At 46.1% G+C, this 24,079-nt stretch overlaps 1 protein-coding gene and 1 long non-coding RNA gene across 2 annotated transcripts in view; one reads left to right on the top strand and one right to left on the bottom strand.

The window, feature by feature from the left end:
- The window catches only part of LOC141060722 (uncharacterized), a 28,493-nt gene extending 26,007 nt beyond the window's left edge, over positions 1–2,486 (top strand). The window contains exon 3 of the long non-coding RNA XR_012222754.1: positions 2,434–2,486. This is a non-coding gene — a long non-coding RNA (uncharacterized lncRNA). The remainder of the gene's footprint in view (positions 1–2,433) is intronic.
- The window catches only part of TMEM132D (transmembrane protein 132D), a 1,611,777-nt gene that overhangs the window by 729,298 nt on the left and 858,400 nt on the right, over positions 1–24,079 (bottom strand). The gene's annotated exons all lie outside the window — the stretch shown is intronic.

Genomic DNA, 24,079 nt, shown 5'->3' with positions numbered 1-24,079 from the left:
TACCGCTGCACTACAATGTTTATTTTTAATAGGGAAACGAGGGTTGATTTGAAATTTGATATTTTTTTTGATTATTTTCATATTTTTTAAAACATTTTTTCGCTTTACTTTTCAATGTTCTTAATAGTTCTTAATAGTTTCATGAGGTGACATGAAGCTGCGATTATCTGATTACTTGTGCTATAGCATAAATCATGGACTCCTTTGAAGCCTGGCCACAGGGCAGGATTTCAGAGGAGCTCCATAATGACAAGCACAGATGTCTTCAGGAGACCCCTAGCTGTTATAGAAACCCATTGGCGTCCTGCAATCAAATCATAGGCAAGCTAATGGGCTCGTGGAGTGATACACCCCCACGCCAATGCTTGTTAAATGCCACTCTCAAAGGTTGACTGCGGCATTTAATAGATTAACAAATGTGATTGTTAGAGGCAGGTCCAGGCTTGAATACACAGCCATGACTTGCCAGATATGGTGCGAGCTCACCCCATGAGTGCATCTTATGAAGTGGTTAAATAAAATAAAAGTATATAATTTTATTGCATTATTGTAAAATCAACAAGTAGTATATATATTTTGTACAGGTATATGAATTTAAATTTATTGTGAGTATATCTGTATTTGTGTTAATAATTCTGTATTGTTTTGTATTGCTTTTTGTTATTTAATGTAGAGGAGATTTTTGTTTTTTTATTTTGTTTGTCTTCTCAATATTTCTTAATATGTTGATTAAATAAATATTGTTCAGCAATTTAACCATTGAGTAAGGAGTAATACTCAAGCCAGAGGAAAGGGCAGGTCTTGAAATGTTGTGTCAAGAAGGTTTGTTGTGCTATACATTGAAATTTTCTCTGAAACTTTCTCTACCATTTGTGATGTTATGGAGCTGATGGAGGATTTTCACTAAAGACATAGTAACTGTGGCCATTAAGAGTAAATATACTGTGTATAACATGTTTTTTTACTGCTCAATTGTTGCACTTTAGTGATGTTTTCACTTATATAATGTATATATTGTATATTACTATTAAAGAAAAAAACAATTACTGCTGTGCATTCTATTTGTGACTGGAGTTTCTATTTAGCCCCTTATTGACCGAGCCAATTTTAATCTTAATGACCAAGCCAAATTTCTTACATCTGACCAGTTTCAGTTTTTATGGCAATAAATCTGGAATGCTTAAATGTAACCCAGTGAGTTTGACACTGTTTTACCATGATACATTGTACTTTATGTTAGTGGTAAATTTAGGTTGATAGGTTTTGCCTTTATTTGTAGAAATATCAGAATTTTGTGGAAAATGTTGAAAAATTTGCTATTTTCAAAATGTAATGTTTATATGCTTAACCCCTTTCCAACATTGGGCAAAATAGTACGCCCAGGTTGGACACCCTCCCTTTGATGTGGGCTCTGGCGGTGAGCCCACATCTTTCCTGGGACATGTCAGCTGTTTTGAACAGCTGACATGTGCTCGGAACAGCCGCAGGTGGAATCACAATCCACCGGCAGCTATTAACTCGTTAATCGCTGCTGTCAAACTCTGACAGTGGCATTTAACTCGCACTTCTGGCCATTGGGCAGGAAATCCACCCATCGGTGACCCCCATCACGTGATCGCGGGTCACCAGTGAGTTGGCATGACAACCGGAGGTCTCCTGGATACCTCTATGGTTGTCACTGCCGGATTGCTATGAGCGCCACCTGGTGGTCGGCACTCATACCAAGTGAGTAATTCTACTACATAGAGGTGATCTGATCATCGCCTGTATGTAGCAGAGCCGATAGGGTTATGGCAGCTTCTAGTCTCCCATGGATACTATTAAAGCATGCCAAAAGTTTTAAAAAGTTTTTAAAAATATAAGAAATATAAAAGTTCAAATCACCACCCTTTCGCCCCATTCAAAATAACCCCCCCCCAAATTCAAACATACACATATTTGGTATCACCACATTCAGAATCGCCCAATCTATCAATAAAAAAAGGATTACACCTGATCGCTAAAAAATTCCAAATGACAAAATTAGTTTTTTTGGTAGAAGTTATTGCATTAAAATGCAATAATGGGCGATCAAAAGATTGTATCTGCACCAAAATGACATAACTAAAAATGTCAGCTTGGCTCACAAAAAAAAAGCCATCACCCAACCCGAAATCACGAACAATGGAGATGCTACGGGTATCGGAAAATGGCACAAAATTTTTTTGTTAACAAAAACCATTGACTTGCATTGTACTCACTATTCGGAAAGGAATATGCAATTTTTACAAAGTACTCATTTCGAGTAAAGCGATTATGAATATTACGGTACTCGCTCATCACTAGTTGGCACTTTCATTTGTATCAATTTTTTACATATGTGTTTTTTATTGTATTCAATTTTTTGTGTGTCTGACTGATGAAAAAACATAAATTTTTGTGTGTTTCTTATAGGCTGTTCTCTGTGCAGAATAAATGGCATGCCAGTTTTATAGATCGAGTTTCTCCGGACACAGTGATGCCAATTGTGTACTTTGTTTATTTTTATTTTAATGCAAAAGCTGCACTTTTAGTGACAAAACAACCTTTTGTGATTTTTGTGCACTTTTTTTGTGTTTTTTTTTTACCTTTTTAGACATTTTATGTAATTTTTTGTTACTTTTATGCTTAGTCACACTGTGGGAAATGAATATTTTTTACTTTGATCATTTGTCTCATGCATTGCAGTACTTGTATACTGCAGTGCCCGAGACCTGTCAATGAGTTACTGACAGAGCCATTTGAGACCCTGCTTATAAGCAGGATCTCACAGGCCATCATTCCCTGGGGGTCATAAGATGACCTCAGGGTACCATAACAGCAATCGTCACCCGTGATTACGATTGCAAGTTGCCGATCCTGCCATAGGGGATTTTTTTAACCACTTAGATACCGCTCTTGGGAATGGCAATGATATTTAAGGGGTTAACTGGCCCCATTCGATACGCAAATCGTCTGAGGCTGATATTGCAGGGGGGCACTTGTTATGTTCAGCTGTCACGCATGGGAATTGCAGTTGTAGGGGGGGCATTATTCACTTATTCCTGACCGCCATTTTAAGGGGTTAACGTTCATTAAGAAATTTAAAGCTGTTGACCAGTCCAGTTGATAATACCAAAAAGCTGGGGGAAGGAGGAAATCAATTGAAATGAGCTAAATAGCAGGAGAAATTGAAGTCACAATGAGTGGCTATTTTGTTGAATGGAATGTAGAAGCCAAAAAGTAGAGAAAAAAAATCCAAACAACAGATGAAGTGAAAAACCACATTCATATTTAAAATATGCTAATTGTATTACAATGAGTTTTTCAAGCAAGACACTGCATCTAGATGACTATCTTTATGTGTCTTATTTTGATGTGAGAGATGTGTGTCTCCTCACTGCAGAAAATTACACTTTTCACACTGTTAGTTTTATTAGTAATGTTTTCTGATCCATGTTAAGCCATCAAGAAGGGAATCTCAAATTGCTTAACAAATATACCTTCAGCATTCAAGTAAGGAATTTTATTTTTAAGAGTAATTAAACAATATGCAAATAAGCCCATAAATAACTTGAAACATAATAAACTGAAAGCACATGATTCTGGAAAGTAATCATACATAAATAAATATTCTCTCTGCTTATTTATTCCATTACATAACGTAGTTTGCAAATGATGATGGAAGCGTTGAGATGAAAATATGATTTGGCTTTTTATTTGACAGTAGTGTCATAATTTGACAGTTGGAGTCATAATTCAGCACAGATATTATGTATTAATGTATGATAGAAGGGCACAATAGAGTAAGACTTATGTCCCAAGAGGACTAAAGCCTTGACACAATCTTTATTGAGCTACTGTCTCATTTTTTCGCAGAGAAAATACATCTTCAAATTCTTGTTAAACTGTAATCTGGTTAAACTGGGCTGCGCCAACACTCTTTAGTACAAACTTTAAGCACTAATATTTTTCTGCTTGCTAACAGTAAAATATTGAATCTTTTGACATTTTAAATCACCAAAATTTGATTATCAAGTAATCTATCAAATTGCGAAAATTAAAAGCCCCGAATTGATCAAAAAAAGTCATGTACATACAGTATAACACTCTAATGTCTCCTAGAATTTTACACGACCACTTTCAAGTTGTTTAACACAGACACCGTCTTAGTAATGTCAAAGTGATTTCACCATAAATACAAATGGTAGCCTAGTAGCAACCACCAGCCAATTTAATACCACAAGATACTGACAGACTATGCATGTTTTATAAAATAAAAACGTGGTACATTATGTATCCTTCTTACTTATTTATAACCAGGTAGACTGTTTTGTGCAGAATAATGACTCAAGCTGACTGTGTTGCTGTCAGAGGTAGCATCATTTGGCTGCAACTGAGATTACATATATACTCCATAATGCACTCTGCTACTCCTCTTGTAATACACTTAATGGAGGCAAAGGAGGCCAATCGTGCCTGCTTTTTGTAGTGCTACTGACCAGATGGCTGATGCCAGTGGTGGTACTTTTGATGCTGCTAGTAACTCACACATTTTTTAACTGTAGTAAGGGAATATTATTCTTTTACATTGACTCATCCATTGCCATTGCCTCATTTTCTTTTATAATGCACCTTATACAAGACTATGATTAGTTTTTGACAATGTCTTCAACACCAATTATTCAACCTTTCCCAAAAAAAGATCTAACAAGAAATTCTATGCAAGTAGACATATATACAGAAGGCAAAACGTGGCATCAGGCTGCAGTAAAAGTGTTGAGACTAAGGTTGTCAAATAAACTAGTAAAACAAGTGTGTAAAAACAGACATGCACAATTAAATGTTTACATTTTTTTTTTCCAATTTTAGATCTAAGTACAACACTTTTCTGAAATATGATGTGATGTGCTCCCTCAAAACACATTTGTTCAGAGCGGCCTGTCACATTAACGAATCAAAGTCATTTTGTGTGTAAGTGTGCGTGTATAGCCCATTCACTATCTCCATCCATCCCTCACTCCCTCAAGATGGCTGGACCATCGTTGTAAATACACCATTGTAAATACACACCTGTACTCTGTATCTCCCCCACCTCATTGTAGATTGTAAGCTCTCACGAGCAGGGTCGTCTTATTTTACTTTAATTATTGTATTGTTAACATTGTTACTTATGACTGTTGTGTTTTGGAACTGTTAAACTGTAAAGCGCTGCAGAATATGCTGGCGCTATATGAATAAAGATTATTATTATTTATTATTATATACAAGTCTAAAATGCCATCACCTGCAACAGGAATCTGTATTGGTGTGGCATGTATAGATAATAATAATAATAATCTTTATTTATATAGCACCAACATATTCCACAGCACTTTACAGTTTAACAGTTCATACACAACAGTCATAAGTAAAAATGTTTAAGATAATACAATAATTAAAGAAAAATAAGACGACCCTGCTCGTGAGAGCTTACAATCTACAATGAGATAGGGGGAGACACAAAGTACAGGTGCATATTTACAAAGATGAAGAACTGTAATTCACCGTCTAATAGATTTTTTGCAAAAATATATAGTAAGTTTATTCAACAGATAAATGTCCAGAGTAGATGCCACAAAAAATGAATACATGAGAGTACAATATGACTGAAACACCCAACGTTAGTCATGGGGTTACTAAAAAACAAGAGAAGGACATATAGAGTACAATGAGAGATGAGCAATGCATAATAACAAGTAACAAATAGAAAAAATAACTATATATATAACAAAAAGACGGATGCCAAAAGGTATCTTGAGGGAGTGGGGAATAGATAAAGGCTGCATGAGCTAGTCATCAGCCACTATTTGTGGTACTGTTAAGTGCGGTGGAGTTTGATGGAAGGTTATTCCCAGATAATGAATGGGCTACACACACACTTACACATAAAATGATTTTGATTAGGGAACGTGATAGGCCGTTATGAACAGATGTGTTTTGAGGGAGCACTTAAACTGTGTAAGTTGTGAATAGTCCTAATTTCTTGGGGTAGAGCATTCCAGAGGATTGGCACAACACGTGAGAAGTCTTGGAGCCGGGAGTGGGAGGTACAAATTAGTGCAGAGGTTAGTCGAAAGTCGTTTGCAGAACATAACAAGCGGGTTGGCCGATAAACAGAAATGAGGGAGGAGATGTAGGGTGGTGCCGCACAGTGGAGGGCTTTGTGGGTGAGAACAAGCAGTTTGAATTGGATCCTATAATGAATGGGCAGCCAGTGCAAAGACTGGTGAAGAGCAGACACGTCTGAGTACCGATTAGCCAAATAGATGACCCTGGCTGCTGCATTAGGGATGGACTGGAGAGGGAAAGTCAAGTGAGGGGGAGGCCAATTAATAGAGCATTACAGTAGTCCAGGCTGGAGTGGATCAGGGAGACAGTTAAGGTTTCTGTGGTTTCCATGGTGATTAAGGGGTGGATTCTAGAGATGTTCTTTAGGTGTAAGCGGCAAGAGCGGGCAAGAGCTTGTATATGGGAGAAGGCAAGATTGATGTTAAACATAACACCCAGACAGCGCAACTGCTGCTGGGGCATAATTATGGTGCCACCCACAGAGAGGGAGATGTCAGATTTAGGGATATTAGCAGATGTCGGGAGCAGAATAAGTTCAGTTTTGGAAAAGATGAGTTTCAGATAGAAAGCTGACATGATATTGAAGACTGCGGACAGACAATCACTGGCATTCCGTAGTACAGCAGGGGTAAGGTCAGGGGATGACATGTATAGTTGTGTGTCATTGGCATAAAGATGGTACTGAAAGCCAAATCTGCTGATGGACTATCCAATTGGGGCAGTGCAAAAGAAGGAAAAGAATGGGGCCAAAGACTGAGCCCTGAGGAACCCCAACAGTGAGAACAAGAGGAGACAAAGTGGAGCCAGTGAACAATACGAACAATACACTGAAGGAGTGGTCAGAAAGATAGGAAGAGAACCAGGAGACGGCTGTGTCCTTTATGCATATTGACTTAAGCATAGAAAGTAGGAGATGTTGGTCAACGGTGTCAAAAGCTGCAGAGAGGTCAAGAATAGAGTTGAGCGAAACGGGTCGGTCAAATTCAAAAACCGACTTTAGCTAAAGTCGGGTTTCACCGATCGAAACCTAACCATAGCGTGAGGTCGGCCATGAGGTCACCGAGCTCCAAAGTCGCGTTTCAAATAATGCTTCCAGCGCCTTTTCTCAGCCAATGATGAAGGACGCACACTGTGGGCAACGCGATGACATGTGCAGCGGCCACCACCATCTTATTGAAGGGCATTGAAGTGATTGGCTGGCTTTGCTAGGCGTCACAGTGGGTATAAAAGGCCGTGACCGCTGACCGCCATCTTACTTCTGCCGATCATAGAATAGGGAGAGGTTCTGCTGCTGATTCTGAATAGGGAGAGCGTTAGGCAGGGAAGAAGAAAAAAAATTGCTTCTGCTGATAGTGCTGATAGCGCTTTTCACTGTACAGTTAGTGTGCAGTGAAAGGGGAGGATTTTTGTTGTGTGCAGCATGGCTGGTGGTGATTAGGCTGCCTTTTAAGGCTACCTGCTAGTTGCATTGCTGTGTGCACACTGCTGTTCAAACTGCTTTTTTCAAAGCACTTCAACTTTTATTATTTTGTTCTGGTGAGTTACTGAGCGTTCATTTTTTCACACACCGTATAGCGGTGAACGCTCCTCACACACTACCGTGTACCGGTTGGTATCACGGACAAATCGAAAATATCTGGTGTGACTCTGGAAAAACAAGCCGAGGAGAATTTCCATTTTTCCAGACCTACACCTTACAGAGCTGTCCGCTTTTCAAACATTTTCGTATATCTGCTGTTTGATCATGGTCAAAACTAGACAGAGACAGCGTGTGTCAGTCCATATAAAAATAGATGGAGATTGACAATTTTCCATACAGACACCGTATAGCGGTGTATGCTCCTCACACACTACCATGTACCGCCTTGTATCATGGACAAATAGAAGCTATCTGTGTGTGACTCTGGAAAACCAAGCCGAGGAGATTTTCCATTTTTCCAGATCTACACCTTAGACAGCTGTCCGCTTTTCAAACAGTTTCATATATCTGCTGTTTGATCACGGTCAAAACTAGACAGAGACAGCGTGTCAGTCCGTATAAAAATAGACGGAGATTGACAATTTTCCACACACACACCGTATAGAGCTGTTCAATTCTCAAACAGTATTGTATATCTGCCGTTCCCTTTACAGTCACATCTATACAGAGTCAGCGTGTGTGTGACACTCCGTAAATACATATACGGAGACTGTTAGTTACCCAAAAAACGTATACAGCTGTACACTTCTGATACAGTTCCGTATATCTGCTTGTTGGATTATGGTCAAATACATACTGGGAGAGCGTCTATGACTAACAAAATATATACATAGATTTAATTTTTTTAATACACCTTACACAGGTGGACGCTCCTCATACAGTACTATCTCTCTGCTGGTATTTTTGGTACATTTTCCCAAACATGAGGAAGTATGGTGGAAGAGGCCACAGACATGGGCAGGGGGGCGCAGCTGGTACTGATGGTGGTGGTGCATCGGCTAGTTCTGGCAAAAGCACAATAGCACCTAAGGCAGGAGGTGTTGAGCCTGCGTCATCGTCTGGCCCAAGAAGGCCTGTAAGGTTCCCTTTTCTTGGAGTAGGAAAACCACTTTTAAAGCTGGAGCATCAGGAACAGGTTTTGGCGTACATTGCCGAAACAGCCACCAGCTCTATTGCCTCCTCTTCTGGACGTTCGAAACCTGCAAACACGGAGTCGTTAGTGCAGGGTTCTGGTCAGGAAAAACACCTTTCCTTGTGTCCTTCACCCCCATCAAAAGTTAAGGAAGCAGCAGCCCACACTTCAGATTACTCTATGGAGCTCTTTTCACATACCATGCCTGGGTTATCCAGTCAAATCCTGAATTCCCCAGTCCAAGATGAATCTGACATGGAGTGCACTGACGCACAGCCACTGCTAGATGATTCTGCTGGTACATTGACCCAGAGCACTACATTGCCCTTGCAGTCTATTGAGCCAGAATCTGACCCTGATGAAACTCAGGTGCCCCTTCCCGCATATTATACCACCTTACATGGTGACACAGAGGAAGGTAAAGAGGAAGGTGCAGATGACTTTGACGAAGAGGTGATGGATAACACAGTTCTTGGCCTGGATTGGCATCCATTGGGGGAGGAGGGTGGTGCTGGCAATAGTTCAGATAAGGAGAAGGATCCACAGCAGGCATTGACATTACAGCAGCGGTTATCTGGCAGGCCCGTAGCTGTCCAAAAACATGGACCAAAAACTAAAAGAGTTGCAGGACAGCTTGGCCAGACGGTCAACTTAGCACAGCGTGCAAGACCTGAAAATTTATACCATAGTAGGAAGAGTGCAGTGTGGCACTTCTCTGTCCATCTACTGATGAGGCAAAGGTTACCTGTAAGAAGTGCGGAAGGACCTTTAGCCGAGGTAAACCACTCAGAAATTTGAATACCAGTTGCGTGCTTAGACATTTAATCAACATGCACTTGCAAGCATGGACGGTCTACAAAACCTCAGGTAGCACATGTGCACCTGCTCCGACTGAAGGTAGCCAGCAACGCTCTATCGCTTCCCCCACTGTAAGACCAGCACCACCGTTAAGCACACCATCAGCACTAAATGTGGAGGTGTCGTCGCAAGGCCAAAGCACTCAGGGAATAACAATGGTTTTGCAGCACAACACTGAATCTAGGCCATCACCACCAATACCATCACTAACTCACTCCATCCGGTCCACCGCTACTTCCCTTATATGCAGCTCTCCAGTCCAGCTCACTCTACCAGACACTCTGAGTAGGACAAGAAAGTACTCATCCTCTCATCCGCGTACACTGTGTTTGAACGCCTACATTGCCAAACTAATATCATTAGAGATGATGGCCTACCGTTTGGTTGAAAGCGAAGCTTTCCGCAAGCTCATGGCCTACGCTGTCCCACGCTATGCCCTACCCAGTCGGCACTTCTTTTCTCGAAAAGCCATCCCTGCCCTCCACCGGCATGTGAAAGACCGCATTGTCCATGCACTAAAACAGTCAGCGAGTGGAAAGGTGCACCTCACAACAGATGCATGGACCAGTAGGCATGGCCAGGGCCGTTTCGTGTCCATCACTGCACACTGGGTTAATGTGGTGGATGCAGGCTCCACAGGGGACAGCGGCGGTTGAACAGTGCTGCCTAGTCCATGGTATAGGAAACAGTTGGCTGTAGGCTTTCGACCCTCCTCCTCCATCAGCGAAAGCTCGTCCACTGAGCGCAGTTGCACGACCACTCCATCCGCAGCTGGCAGTGTTACACACAAGGTGTCCCACTATCGAACAGCTAGTGGTAAGTGTCAGTAGGCTGTGTTAAAGATGATGTCTTTGGGTGACAACAGACACACTGCAGAGGTACTGGCCAACTACTTGCAGCGACAAACTGAGTCATGGCTGGGCAGTCTACATCTTGAGGCAGGCAAGGTAGTCAGTGATAATGGCCATAATTTTGTGGCAGCGATAGCCCGTGCAAACTCACACACATACCTTGCCTGGCTCACACTTTGAACCTGGTGGTGCAGTGCTTACTTAATAATTATTCGGAGTTAACATCCCTGCTAACAAGGTGGAACTCCACCCTGCATATGGTTAAGAGGCTGTGGGAACACAGGCAGGCTGTAATGCATATGTGGGAGGATACACGGGCAGGCAGTTTGAGGGAAGACATGGAATTGTCAGGTGTGCAGTGGTCAAAGCTGAAAGACCTCTGTAAAGTAGTTCAGTGTTTTGAGGAATGCACACGGCTGGTAAGCGCAGACGATGCCATTATAAGCATGAGCATCCCACTTATGCGTCTGCTCATGCAAAGTTTGATGCACATTTAAGGATCAGGCGTCTGCAGCAGAGGAGGAGGAGGAGGGAAGCCTTGATGACAGTCAGTCATTGTCTGGTCAGGGAACTGTCCTGGATGAGGTGGAGGAGGAAGAGGAGGAGGAGAAGGATGAGGGGATGATTATTTTGGGCAGGAGGATGTTTCTCAGGGGGCAAGAGAAAATGTTGGCGTTCCAAGGTCAGGTACAGTGTTTGTGCGTGACTGTAGGGATGTGGATTTGCCAAAAAGTGCTCCTCCACCCAGCAGTGGCAGTGCAGCATTGTCACCTGGAACATTGGTCCACATGTGCGACTATGCCTTGCGGATCCTAAAAATGGACCCCCGCATTGCCAAAATGATGAGGGATGATGACTACTGGCTGGCCAGCATCCTCGATCCATGCTACAAAGGCAAATTGCACAACATCATGCCACAGGAGAACCTAGAGATAATATTGGCTAAAAAACAAGCAACTCTGGTAAACCGTTTGTTTGAGGCTTTCCCAGCACACAGCAGCGGTGCTGGCTCACCCACGAGCCGTAGTGGCCGCAATGGAAGAGGTGTTTGTGGTGCACACAGCCAAAGTGGCGTTGGAGACAGGGGGTTAATGACCATGTTGTGGAATGATTTCTCAAGTACCGCTCACACGACTGCTAATACTGCATCGATTAAAAGTGACAGGAGACAGCAGTTGTCAACTATGGTTGCAAACTACTTCTCCTCCCATATCGATGTTCTCCCTCACAGATCATTCCCCTTTGACTACTGGGCCTCTAAACTGGACACCTGGCCTGAATTGGCACAATATGCCTTACAGGAGCTCGCTTGCCCTGCTGCTATTGTGTTATCTGAAAGTCTTCAGTGCTGCTGGATCAATCCTGACAGAAAAAAGGACCCATCTGTCGATCCAAAATGTTGATGATCTAACCTTCATTAAAATGAACCATGCATGGGTTTCAAAAGGATTTTGTCCCACCTTCCCCTGATGACACATAGGTTGCTAGAAAACTGCCTCGCTTTTGCCTTCCTCTTCCTTGGACTTGCCCAATTCTGCCCTTTGCAGCAGCTGAATGTCCAGCCAACACATCAACATATGCCATTTTTTAAACCTCCCTAAGTGGGCTGCCCACCCACCCCTCAATGGCTGGGGTCAACACCTGGCGCACCCAAGCAAGTGCCGTTGCTCTGAACAGGTGGATGGGCCCATTGATGGCCGACGGTACTGGCACAGGGCCCATCATAGTACAATACAGCGTCTCTGACGGTGGGGGGGCCCACTCGCCGTCAGACACACCAGCGTACTATGAGGGGCCCTGTGCCAGTACCATCGACCACGAGTGTGCCCCCCGCTTGGTCATGGCCACAGCACTTGCAAGTTGCAATACTTACCTTTCCCTGCTCCACCGCTGTGTAGTCTGTGCAGTTAAATCCTTCACAGGGACGGGTACTAGAAATTTGGTGTATTGATCGATGATGGTTAAGATGTAGCTATGGCCTGTCCTGCTGGACTCTACATAGTGAGCCTGTGAGTGTCTGTATCTGACTCTGGAAGTATAGACAGAAATTTACAATTACCCCTAGAATGGATACACCTGGTATGTGCTGATACAGTACCTTTGTTCAAAATTTTTTATTACGGTATCATCTATAGCGAGTGAGCGTGTGTGGTTTACGCCTTCTATATATACGGTGAATCGGAGATACTAATTTTTACCCTATACTCGATACAGCTTGTATCTTGTTATACAGTACCTTTGTTCAACATTTAGTATTACGGTCAAATCCATACTAAGTAAGCGTCTGAGAGTGACTATGGGACTATGTATACAGAGATTTCAATTGTACCCTATAATATATATACTTGCTATCTTGTTATCCAGTACCTTTTTTACAACATTTTTTATTATCGTCAAACCCAGACTGAGTGAGCGTCTGATGGTGACTCCGGAAATATATACCAAGATTTGAAATTTGGCCATCACTGTATAAAGCAGTACACTTCTGATACAGTAACCTTTTTAGCTATTTAGATTCTGGTGTAATCCATAATGAGCCTGTGAACGTCTGTCTGTTACTCCGGCAATATATTAGGAGTTTTGAGATTACCCCAACACTGTATGCAGCTATATGCTAGTGTTACATTACCCATTTACAGCTTTTCATATTCTAGTGCAATCCATACTGGGCCTGAGAGCGTTTGTGTAAGCCTCCTGAAAAGTATACGAAGATTCAGAATGTTTACGCTATACTATATATACCTTTTATCTGGTGATACTGTACCCTTTTTCAACTTTTTATTTTATTGGGTAATCCATACTGAGCCTGTGAGTGTCTTTGTATGACTCATGAAATATATATGGAGATTTACTGTTATCCCTAGACTGTATAGAGCTGTTCGCTTCTGATACAGTACCATATATTTGCTGGTATTTTGGGTCCATTTTCCAAAAGATGAGGAAGTATGGTGGAAGAGGACGCGGACGTGGGCGTGGGCGGCCACCTGGTACTGATGGTGGTGGTGGTGCATCTGCTGGTAGTGCCAAAAACACAATAGCAGCTAAAGCAGGAGGTGTTGAGCCTGCATCATGGTGTAGCTCTGGAAGGCCTGTAAGGCTCCGTTTTCTGGGAGTAGGTAGACTGCTTTAAAATCCGGAGCATCAGGAACTGTTTTTGGCTTACATTGCTGAAACAGCCTCCAGCTCTGTCGCCTCCTCTTCTGAAGTTTAAAAAAATGCAAGCACTGAGTCATAAGTGCAGGCTTCTGGTCAGGAGCAACCCCTTTCCTTGTGTCCTTCACCCACACCAAAAGTAAAGGATGCGGCAGCGCACACTTCAGATTACTCCATGGAGCTCTTTTCACATACCATGCCTGGATTAATTAAAAATGGGGCCCATCATATACTGGAGCATTCCAAATGGGGACACCAGACACTGTAGCAGCATTTATAGGGCCCATTATACACTGGAGCATTATAAATGGGGCAGATCAGACACTGAAGCATCATTCATGAGGCCCATTGTGACAGCAGCGGCATTGGCTCCCCCCGCAGCTCTCACTTACCCGGTGGTGCGCGCGCTCCCTCCTCCTCACGTGCATCTTCTCTTCCTTGCCTCTGGGCAGCTCCCCACCTGCACACTAGCACGCACCCGTCGTGATGTTAAACCCTGTAGTGGGTGGCAGCCGATTAGCCAATCGCCTGCCAGCAGGGGATATATCAGTTGTCTCCCATAAGGGGAAGACGCCTGGTTATCATGTGAAGTCCTTGCACTAATTTGGCCGCCTATAGGTTCTCCCTCTGTCCTATACTTCTCCCAACCTTTCCATCTCTGCCTCTGACTGTTCTCCCTGTCTGCCCTCCTTCCTGCCTGGTGTTAGGCGTCGGATTTCTGTCGCTGGACAGCGAGAATCCCGAGCCTTACTTCCAGCGGTCTCCCATTCCTCTCCAGTCACAGAGGAGGTTGCTCAGCAAACTTGTCGGTCCAGGCGCTCTGCCCAGACCAGCTCCATGGGTTTGCTTGCTGCTGCCACCTCTGGCACAGCTATGGCAATACATGCTGCTCAGCAGCGAGATTCTCCAGGGACTAAGTCCCCATGTCGGACCACTGAGCATGCCCGTGGAGTGATCTCCCATTGGAGATCGAAGGTCAAGTGCTCAGGTCCTGCTCCTGTTCGGATTGGTCCATCCGAGAAGCCAGGCGGGTCCCGGACACTCGCGGCTCGGCCATGCACTAGGATAAGACTGTATTTAAAGACTATGTGGAGTGAGTGATGTATGCACATATGATTGTCTCTGGTGAATGACTCATTAAGAAACCCCTACCCTTGGTATGCATGTGTTGTGCAGCCTAGCCTGCTAGCGCCCAGGCTTAGGCGTAGGTAGGTCAGAGGTTGAGTCAGGCATCTGTCCTCACCAGGGACTCAGCACACCTCAGTGCACGTGCTCTATAGCGGCGTTCACGGCAGCGACGCTGCTCGTTCAGTGGGCCTAGAAGGACTCTAACCCCGTGTCCTTGGGGTAGATTTCTGTGGCCGTACACTGTGCTCTCTTTTGGCCGGGCTCTGTGAGCTTAACAGGCTCTGGCATCTACGTTCAGCGGTTGTGCGGCTCTGTGCATTAACAGAGCTCGCCCCTGTTCACATTGGGTGACATAACCCACGTGTGACTGGTTTTACACCGCTAGATTCTCCCGCCATTATTTAGCAGCAGTGTACCACGTCTGCACGGTGGACCCCGGGCTGCGAACGCATCTACTATTATTTTATAATTTGGTGCATTCCGCCAGCCCTAACATCTGGTCCGTGTTTCCTAGTCTTCGGTTCTGATCCGCTCCTTGTGTCTAGCACTTTCCCTGTCCAGTTCCCTTGCCTGCCATCTATCTGTCTTCCTCATTTCCTCTGGTACTGGTTGCTTTGTATATCACCTCGTCCCGTACTTTGGTCCTGCTGCGGCCTCTCAGCCCTGCCTGTGGTCTCTCCGGTCCTTCGAGCCGCCCCTCTTGGTTCCAGCTGTCGCGGTGTCTGATCTCCCGCCTGCCCTAAACGGTCCCTGTATAGGGGTCAGTTCCACCTGGTGCGCTCGCCCCAGGGGCCTCAGTTCCATGACCCAGAGGGTCCACTCACGAACGCTGCCGAAACCCCTGAAGCATCACAGTATAACCAGGCCATGGACCCCGCTGGAGCCGCGGCCGCTACGCAAAAGGAGTTACTTTTCCTGTGGGAAAACCAGACGCGGATAATGTCCTTCATGAAGTCCATGGACACCCCGCTATCCGCCCTTCAAACAACCGATCCAGGGCACGCTCCCATGTTAGCCGGCCTCCAGCAGGAGCTTGCGCAGCAGCACGACGCCCAGTCCCACATCTTAAATTACATGGCGTCCGTCGATGACCATCTACTTTCCCTACAGTCCTCGGCGGCCGCCTCTGTCCAACCCCGGGATCCAGCATCTCACCCGCCACCTCGCCTGGGAAAGCCCCCCAGGTATAGCGGGGATCCCAAGCTATGCCGGGGCTTCTTGAACCAGTACAGACTGCACTTTGAGCTGTTACCCCAGCAATACCCCTCCGACCATGCCAAGGTGGCGCTCATCGTGTCCCACCTTGAGGGAGAGGATTTGGCCTGGGTGAATCCTTTGTGGGAGAGGGATGATCCTGTGGTTCTAGTATTCAGAATTTTCTTGACATGTTCCGCAAGGTATTTGACGAGCCCGGGTGGTTGGCTTCTACTACTGAGGCTCTGTTTAACCTCCGTCAGGGTTCACTCACCGTATGGCAGTATGCCATCCGCTTCCGGACACTGTCTTCGGAACTTGGGTGGAATAATGAGGCTCTGGTGGGAGCTTTTTGGAGGGGTCTTTCTGGCAAAATAAAATATGAGCTTGCCGGATGGGATACTCCTACCACCCTGGAAGATCTCATATCCCTGGCCACTCATATAGATCTCCGGTTTCTCGAGCGATCTCGGGAGGCCGCCAGAGAGAGGAGACCCTTTAGGCTCTATCAAGCCCCCATTCCACATTCCTCCGCACCCTCTACCAGTTCCGCCCCCGAGCCCATGCAAATAGACCATGTTAAATTGTCTTAGCAACGGCGCAGGGAGAGAACGACGGAGGGCCTTTGTCTGTATTGCGGCGGTGCCAATAATTTTCTGCGTAACTGTCCTGTGAGACCAGGAAACGCCTCCACCTAGGCCAGGTAAGAGAGGCCTCCCTAGGTGACTCTAATTCCTCTCTGCCCCTTACTAGAGTTGAGCGAAACGGGTCGAAAAATTTCAAAAGTCGCCGACTTTTGGCAAAGTCGGGTTTCATGAAACGAAACCCGACCCTAGGATGAGGTCGGCCACGAGGTCGGTGACTTACACGCCAAAGTCGCGTTTCAAAAGTTTGTTTTGCGCTCTTTTTCAGCCAATCAGGATCCACGGACACTGTGGGCAACGTGATGACATAGACAGGGGTCACCACCATCTTTCAGAAGGGCATGCAAGTGATTGGCTTGCTTTGGTGGGCGTCACAGGGGTTATAAAAGGGCGTGCACGCCGACCGCCATCTTACTTCTGCCGATCTTAGCATAGGGAGAGGTTGCTGATTCTGTAGGGAGAGCGTTAGGCAGGGAAGAAGAAAAAAAAACTGCTTCTGCTGCTAGCGATTTTGCCTGTACAACACACCAGTCACTGTGTGTGCAGTGCAAGGGGAGGCTATATTGTGGTGGATCAGCGGTGTTGGTTGTTAGGCTGCCTTCTAAGGCTTCCTGACAGCTGCATTGCTGTTTACCCACTGCTCTGCAAACTGCTTTTTTAAAAGCAATCCCAATTTTTTTTTTTTGTCCTGCTGAGGTACTGAGCGTGCATTTTTTCACACCATACAGCATCAGTGGGTCTCACACAATCCAAAAGTGTCCAGTGTCCACTAGTGTCTGCAGAAATTCAAAATCTCCCTTATCCTGTAGTCACTTTTTTCACACCTGTGCCATCGAGCCTGTGACATAGCGCTCTGATATTCAGTGGGCCTCACACAATCCAAAAGTGTCCAGTGTCCACTAGTGTCTGCAGAAATTCAAAATCTCCCTTATCCTGTAGTCACTTTTTTCACACCTGTGCCATCGAGCCTGTGACATAGCGCTCTGATATTCAGTGGGCCTCACATAATCCAAAAGTGTCCAGTGTCCACTAGTGTCTGCAGAAATTCAAAATCTCCCTTATCCTGTAGTCACTTTTTTCACACCTGTGCCATCGAGCCTGTGACATAGCGCTCTGATATTCAGTGGGCCTCACACAATCCAAAAGTGTCCAGTGTCCACAAGTGTCTGCAGAAATTCAAAATCTCCCCTGTCCTATAGACACCTTGTACCTTGTTTTACATTACTATATAGTTTGTTGGATTTTGTCTACATTTCTACCAAAAATGAGGAAGGCTGGTGGAAGAGGCCGTGGAATTGGGCGGGGGTTGGCAGCTGGTAATGATGGTGTTGGTGGTGGATCTGATGGTAGTGGCAAAAGCAAAATAGGACCGAATACAGGAGGTGTTGAGCCTGCGTCATCGTCTGGCTCCACAAGGCCTCGAAGGCTTAGTTTTCTAGGAGTTGGCAAACCGCTTTTAAAGCCAGAGCTTCAGGAAAAAGTTTTGTCTTACATTGCTGACTCAGCCTCCAGCTCTATCGCCTCCTCTTCTGAAGTTGTAAAAAATAAAAGCACTGAGTCGTCATTGGAGGCTCATGTTCATGAACCACACCTTTCCTTGTGTCCTTCACCCCAACCAAGATTGAAGGATGACGCAGGCCATACTACTGATTACTCCATGGAGCTGTTTTCACATACCATGCCTGGATTATCAAGTGAAATGATGAATTACCCAGGCCAAGATGAATCTGACATGGAGTGCACTGATGCACAGCCGCTGATAGATGATTCTGCTGGTACATTCACTCAGAGCACTACATTGTCCTCGCAGTGTACAGAGCCAGATTCTGACCCTGATGAGACTCAGGTGCCCCTTCCCGCACATTATACCACCATACACAGTGACACAGAGGAAGGTGCACATGACATTGAAGAGGAGGTGATGGATGACCCAGTTGTTGACCCAGATTGGCATCCATTGGGGGAAGAGGGTGCTGCTTCCAATAGCTCAGATAAGGAGGAGCATCCACAGCAGACATCGACATCGCAACAGCTGTTATCTGGCAGGCCCGGAGCACTCCAAAGACAGGTTCCAAAAATCAAAAGAGTTGCTGGACAGCTTGTCCAGACGGTCAAAAGATCACAGCGTGCTAGGCCGCAAAATGTCTGCCAAAGTAGGAAGAGTGCAATGTGGCACTTTTTTGTACAAAATCCTCATGATCAGGCCAAGGTTATCTGTAAGAAGTGCGCAAAGACCTTTAGCCGAGGGAAAAATCTGAAAAATTTGAATACCAGTTGCATGCTTAGACATTTAACCAGCATGCACTTGCAAGCGTGGACACAACACCAAACCTCGAGTGCCACATGTGCAACTGATCACAAAGAAGGTAGTCAACAACGCTACATTGTTTCCCCCACTGTAAGCCCACCGGTTAGCACAGCAGCAAATGTTGAGGTGTCGTTGCAAGGCCACAGCAGTCAGGGAATCCCACTGTTATATCAACGAAATACTGAATCTAGGCCATCAGAAAGAACACCAACTCCATCACCATCATCAACCCTCTCTCAGTCCGCCCTGTCCACCGCTACTTCCACCATATGCAGCTCTCAAGTCCAGCTCACCCTCCCAGACACTATGAGTAGGTCAAGAAAGTACTCAGTCTCTCATCCGCGTACACTGGGTTTGAACGCCCACATTGCCAAACTAATCTCGTTTGAGATGATGCCCTATCGGTTGGTGGAAAGCGCAGCTTTCCGCGAACTCATGGCCTATGCAGTACCACGCTATGACCTACCCAGTCGCCACTTCTTCTCTCGCAAAGCCATCCCAGCCCTCCACCATCATGTGAAAGACCGCATTGTCCATGCACTCAAGCAGTCAGTGAGTGGAAAGGTGCACCTCACAACTGATGCATGGTCCAGTTGGCATGGCCAGGGCCGTTACGTGTCCATCACTGCGCACTGGGTTAATGTGGTGGATGCAGGGTCCACAGGGGACAGCGGTGGTGGGACAGTGCTGCCTAGCCCACGGTATAGGAAACAGTTGGCTGTAGGCGTTCGACCCTCCTCCTCCTCCTCCTCCAGAAGCGAAAGCTCGTCCACAGAGCGCAGTCGTACGAGCACTCCATCTGCAGCTGCCACTGTTGCACACGAGGTGTCCCCCTATCGAGCAGCTAGTGGAAAGCGTCAGCAGGCTGTGTTGCAGATGATGTGTTTGGGCGACAGACACACCGCCGAGGTGCTGGCTGAGTACTTGAAGCGACAAACTGAGTCATGGCTGGGCAGTGTACATCTTGAGGCAGGCAAGGTAGTTAGTGATAACGGCTGTAATTTTGTGGCAGCCATAGCCCTTTCAAAACTCAGCCACATACCTTGCTTGGCTCACACCTTGAACCTGGTGGTGCAGTGCTTCCTCAAAAATTATCCAGAGTTAACAGCCCTGCTCCAGAAGGTGCGAAGACTGTGCGCGCACATCCGTCGGTCGCCTGTACACTCCGTTCGTATGCAGAAGCTGCAGCGATTGCTCCACCTTCCCAACCACCGCCTCATTATCGACGTTGCAACAAGGTGGAACTCCACCCTGCACATGGTGGAGCGGCTGTGCGAGCAGAGGCAGGCCAAAATGCATTTGTGGGAGGATACACGGCCAGGCACTTTGAGAGCAGACATGGAGTTGACAGGTGTGCAGTGGTCGAAGCTGAAAGACCTCTATAAAGTCCTTCAGTGTTTTGAGGAATGCACACGGCTGGTAAGCGCAGACGACGCCATCCTAAGCATGAGCATCCCACTTATGCGTCTGCTCATGCAAACTTTGACGCACCTTAAGGAGCAGGCGTCTGCAGCCAATGTTGATGAGGAGGAAGAGGAGGAGGGAATCCTTGATGACATTCAGCTATTGTCTGCTCAGGGACCTCTCCTGGACGAGGTGGAGGAAGCAGAGGAGGAGTAGGATGATGATGGGGATGATTACTTAGGGGAGGAGGATGCATCTCGTGGGGCAAGTGAAAATGTTGGCGTGGCAAGGTCTGGTACAGGGTTTGTGCGTGACTGGAGGGATGTGGATTTGCCAGAAAGTGCTCCTCCACCCAGCACTCGCAGTGTATCATTGACACCGGGAACATTGGCCCACATGTCAGATTATGCCTTGCAGATCCTAAAAAGGGACCCCCGCATTGCCAAAATGATGAACGATGACGACTACTGGTTGGCCAGCATCCTGGATCCACGCTATAAAGGCAAATTACAAAACATCATGCCACAGGAGAACCTTGACCTAATATTGGCTAATAAACAAGCAACTCTGGTAAATCGGTTGCTTGAGGCATTCCCAGCACACAGCAGCGGTGATGGTTCTCACACGAGCCGTACGGGCCGGGGGCAGCTTGGCAGAGGTGTTCATGGTGCACACAGCAGAAGTGGCGTTGGAGACAGGGGTTTCATGACAATGTTGTGGACTGATTTTTCACAGACCGCTCACACAACTGGTAATACTGCATCGATGGAAAGTGACAGGAGACAGCAGTTGTCAACTATGGTTACAAACTACTTTTCCTCCCATATCGATGTTCTCCCACACAGGTCATTCCCCTTTGACTATTGGGCCGCTAAACTGGACACCTGGCCTGAATTGGCACAATATGCCTTACAGGAGCTCGCTTGCCCAGCTGCAAGTGTGCTATCGGAAAGAGTCTTCAGTGCAGCTGGATCAATCCTGACAGAAAAAAGGACCCGTCTGTCAACCCAAAATGTGGATGATCTAACCTTCATTAAAATGAACCATGCATGGGTTTCCAAGGATTTTGTCCCACCTTCCCCTGATGACACATAGGGTGACAGAAAAATGGCTTGCTTTGGTCCACCTCTTCCTGGGACTTGACCTATTTCGCCTTTTGCATCAGCTGAATGTCCAACATCAACATATGCCACTTTCTAAAACTCCCTAACTGTGCTGCCTCCCCCCCCATGGCCGGGGTCACCACCTAGCGCACGACACCGTGCGAGTGCCATTGCCCTGGACAGGTGGGTAGGCCGACTCTTGGGCGTGGGCACTGGCACAGGGTCCCTCATAGTGCAATCAAGTGTCTCTGACGGTGGTGGTTCACACCCGCCGTCAGACACACCGCCGTACTATGAGGGGCCCAGTGCCAGTACCGATGCCCACGAGTGGGCCCCTCTTGCTTGGGCAGGGCCCCAGCATTTGCAATCTTTACCTCTCCCTGCTCCTCCGCTGTGTAGTCTGGGCCGTCAAATCCATACTGTGCCTGACACCGTCTGAGCCTGCCTCCTGATGTATAGACATATATTTTGAATGTGTATGCTATTCATACATGTTATCCGGGGATACGGTACCCTTTCTTACCTTTGTGCAATCACGCGCAAGCCATACTGGGCCTAACACCGTCTGAGCCTGCCTCCTGATGTATAGACATATATTTTGAATGTGTACGCTATCCATACATGTTATCCGGGGATACGGTACCCTTTCTCACCTTTGTGCAATCACGTGCAAGCCATACTGGGCCTAACACCGTCTGAGCCTGCCTCCTGATGTATAGACATATATTTTGAATGTGTACGTTATCCATGCATGTTATCCTGGGATACGGTACCCTTTCTCACCTTTGTGCAATCACGTGCAAGCCATACTGGGCCTAACACCGTCTGAGCCTGCCTCCTGATGTATAGACATATATTTTGAATGTGTACGCTATCCATACATGTTATCCTGGGATACGGTACCCTTTCTCACCTTTGTGCAATCACGTGCAAGCCATACTGGGCCTAACACCGTCTGAGCCTGCCTCCTGATGTATAGACATATATTTTGAATATGTACGCTATCCATACATGTTATCCTGGGATACGGTACCCTTTCTCACCTTTGTGCAATCACGTGTTATCCATACTGGGCATGAGAACGGCTGGCGAGCTGTTAAGCAAGCTACAGCACCTGTGGTTTGCACACATAAGTTTTTCATTTTTTCAGGAATGACGGTTAGGCCTAATTCCGGAACTGCGGTTGACCTGCACTTACTGGGAAATCATTGTTCGCGGGTAATAATTGTAATCAGTGATCCCCATCACTAACGTTGTTCAGCGGGTTATCTGCACCTGTAAGCGACAAACGCTGGCCTTTTCAGTGTAGCGCACATGCAGCCACGGACATGTAAGGGCATGACACACCAGTTATTGGCCAATCGCATGTGCCAGAGCCTCACGTGTCCCTCTAGTAAGCCGGACTCGGACCGCGGGGCATGACGGAGTCTCGTTCGTTAACGGAATTAAGCTTGCAATGTGTGCATCTGTTCTGTAGCTGGCATGGTTGAGGTTTCCCAGGTGGAGTCGAATTTAACCGTAGGCTCCACTCCTGGTGGTGCCCTTCTGGACATTCCTTTAAGGTTCAGCTTTGCAACCATACTGCCCACGTAAAACAAACACTTTGCCTTCATGAACGCTGTTTGGAGGGTCATGACTCGTGGGAATAACGCCGCCCAATCAGTTAACTTGCTAGAGAGATCCTTCATTGCTCCCAAGCATGACATCACACTCCCTAGGAGGAAGGTAATGCCACTGTGGCGACCGTACTCCTGGGGGCGACACAAGTGCACTGATTCCCAGCCACTGCTCGATGAATCTGCTGGTACATTGACCCAGACCACTACATTCCCCTCGCACGCTACACGGCCTGAATCTGACCCTGATGAAACTCAGGTTACCCTTCCCATATACAGTTCCATCTTACACGGTGACAAAGAGGAAGCTGCAGATGAAAGAGCAGGTTCGGCCCACCCGCCATCAGACACACCACCGTACTATCAGGGGCCCTGTGCCAGTGCCGTCGCCAACGAGTGGGCCCCCCCTGCTTGCTCAGGATCACAGCACTTGCAAGGTTGAAATACTGTGCAGTGAGATGGAAGATGGGGACGACGAGGAGTCCAGACTAGTACAGGGATTCCCTAGCGAGGAGACTTATTTGATTGTTTTCAATGTTGGGACAGCAATTTTTGGGGAGCACTATACTCTGGAGAATGATAGATGGGGCCCACCATACACTGGAACATTCCAAAGGTGGACATCAGACACTGGAGCAGCATTTACAGGGCCCATTATACACTAGAGCATTAGAAATGGGGCCCATTATGTTTGGAGCATTATTTGGGCCCATAAGACAGTGGAGCTTCATCCATGGGGACCAACATATACTGTAGCATTATGTGGAGCTCATCATATACTGTTTCAAACATTATATGGGACCAATGATTCTGTATGGAGAAATAGATGGGCCTCGTCATGAGATGTAAAAAGTGAAGTATTATTCATTATACTATACCGCTATTTATCTGCCGTATCAGAGCATGATGAGTTGTGGTATGTGTTAAAGGGGCGTTCTTTCGCCCAGGGCACATGAAAACCTGGAGCTAGCCCTACCCCCCCACAACTTTAGCCAAATAACCCCCATTTTTCAGTGCGTAACTTGTATTATGAAGTTAATTAAGGTTGACAAGCTTAAGTAAGAAGAATTGATGCTTTTGGCATTCAAATGGGCATTGTA

This window comes from Dendrobates tinctorius, unplaced genomic scaffold, assembly GCF_039654945.1.
Source record: "Dendrobates tinctorius isolate UK_male_01 unplaced genomic scaffold, ASM3965494v1 ptg000243l, whole genome shotgun sequence".
Classification (NCBI taxonomy): domain Eukaryota; kingdom Metazoa; phylum Chordata; class Amphibia; order Anura; family Dendrobatidae; genus Dendrobates; species Dendrobates tinctorius.
Note: the sequence above shows the minus strand (reverse complement) of the source record. Positions and strands in the feature narration are given on the sequence as shown.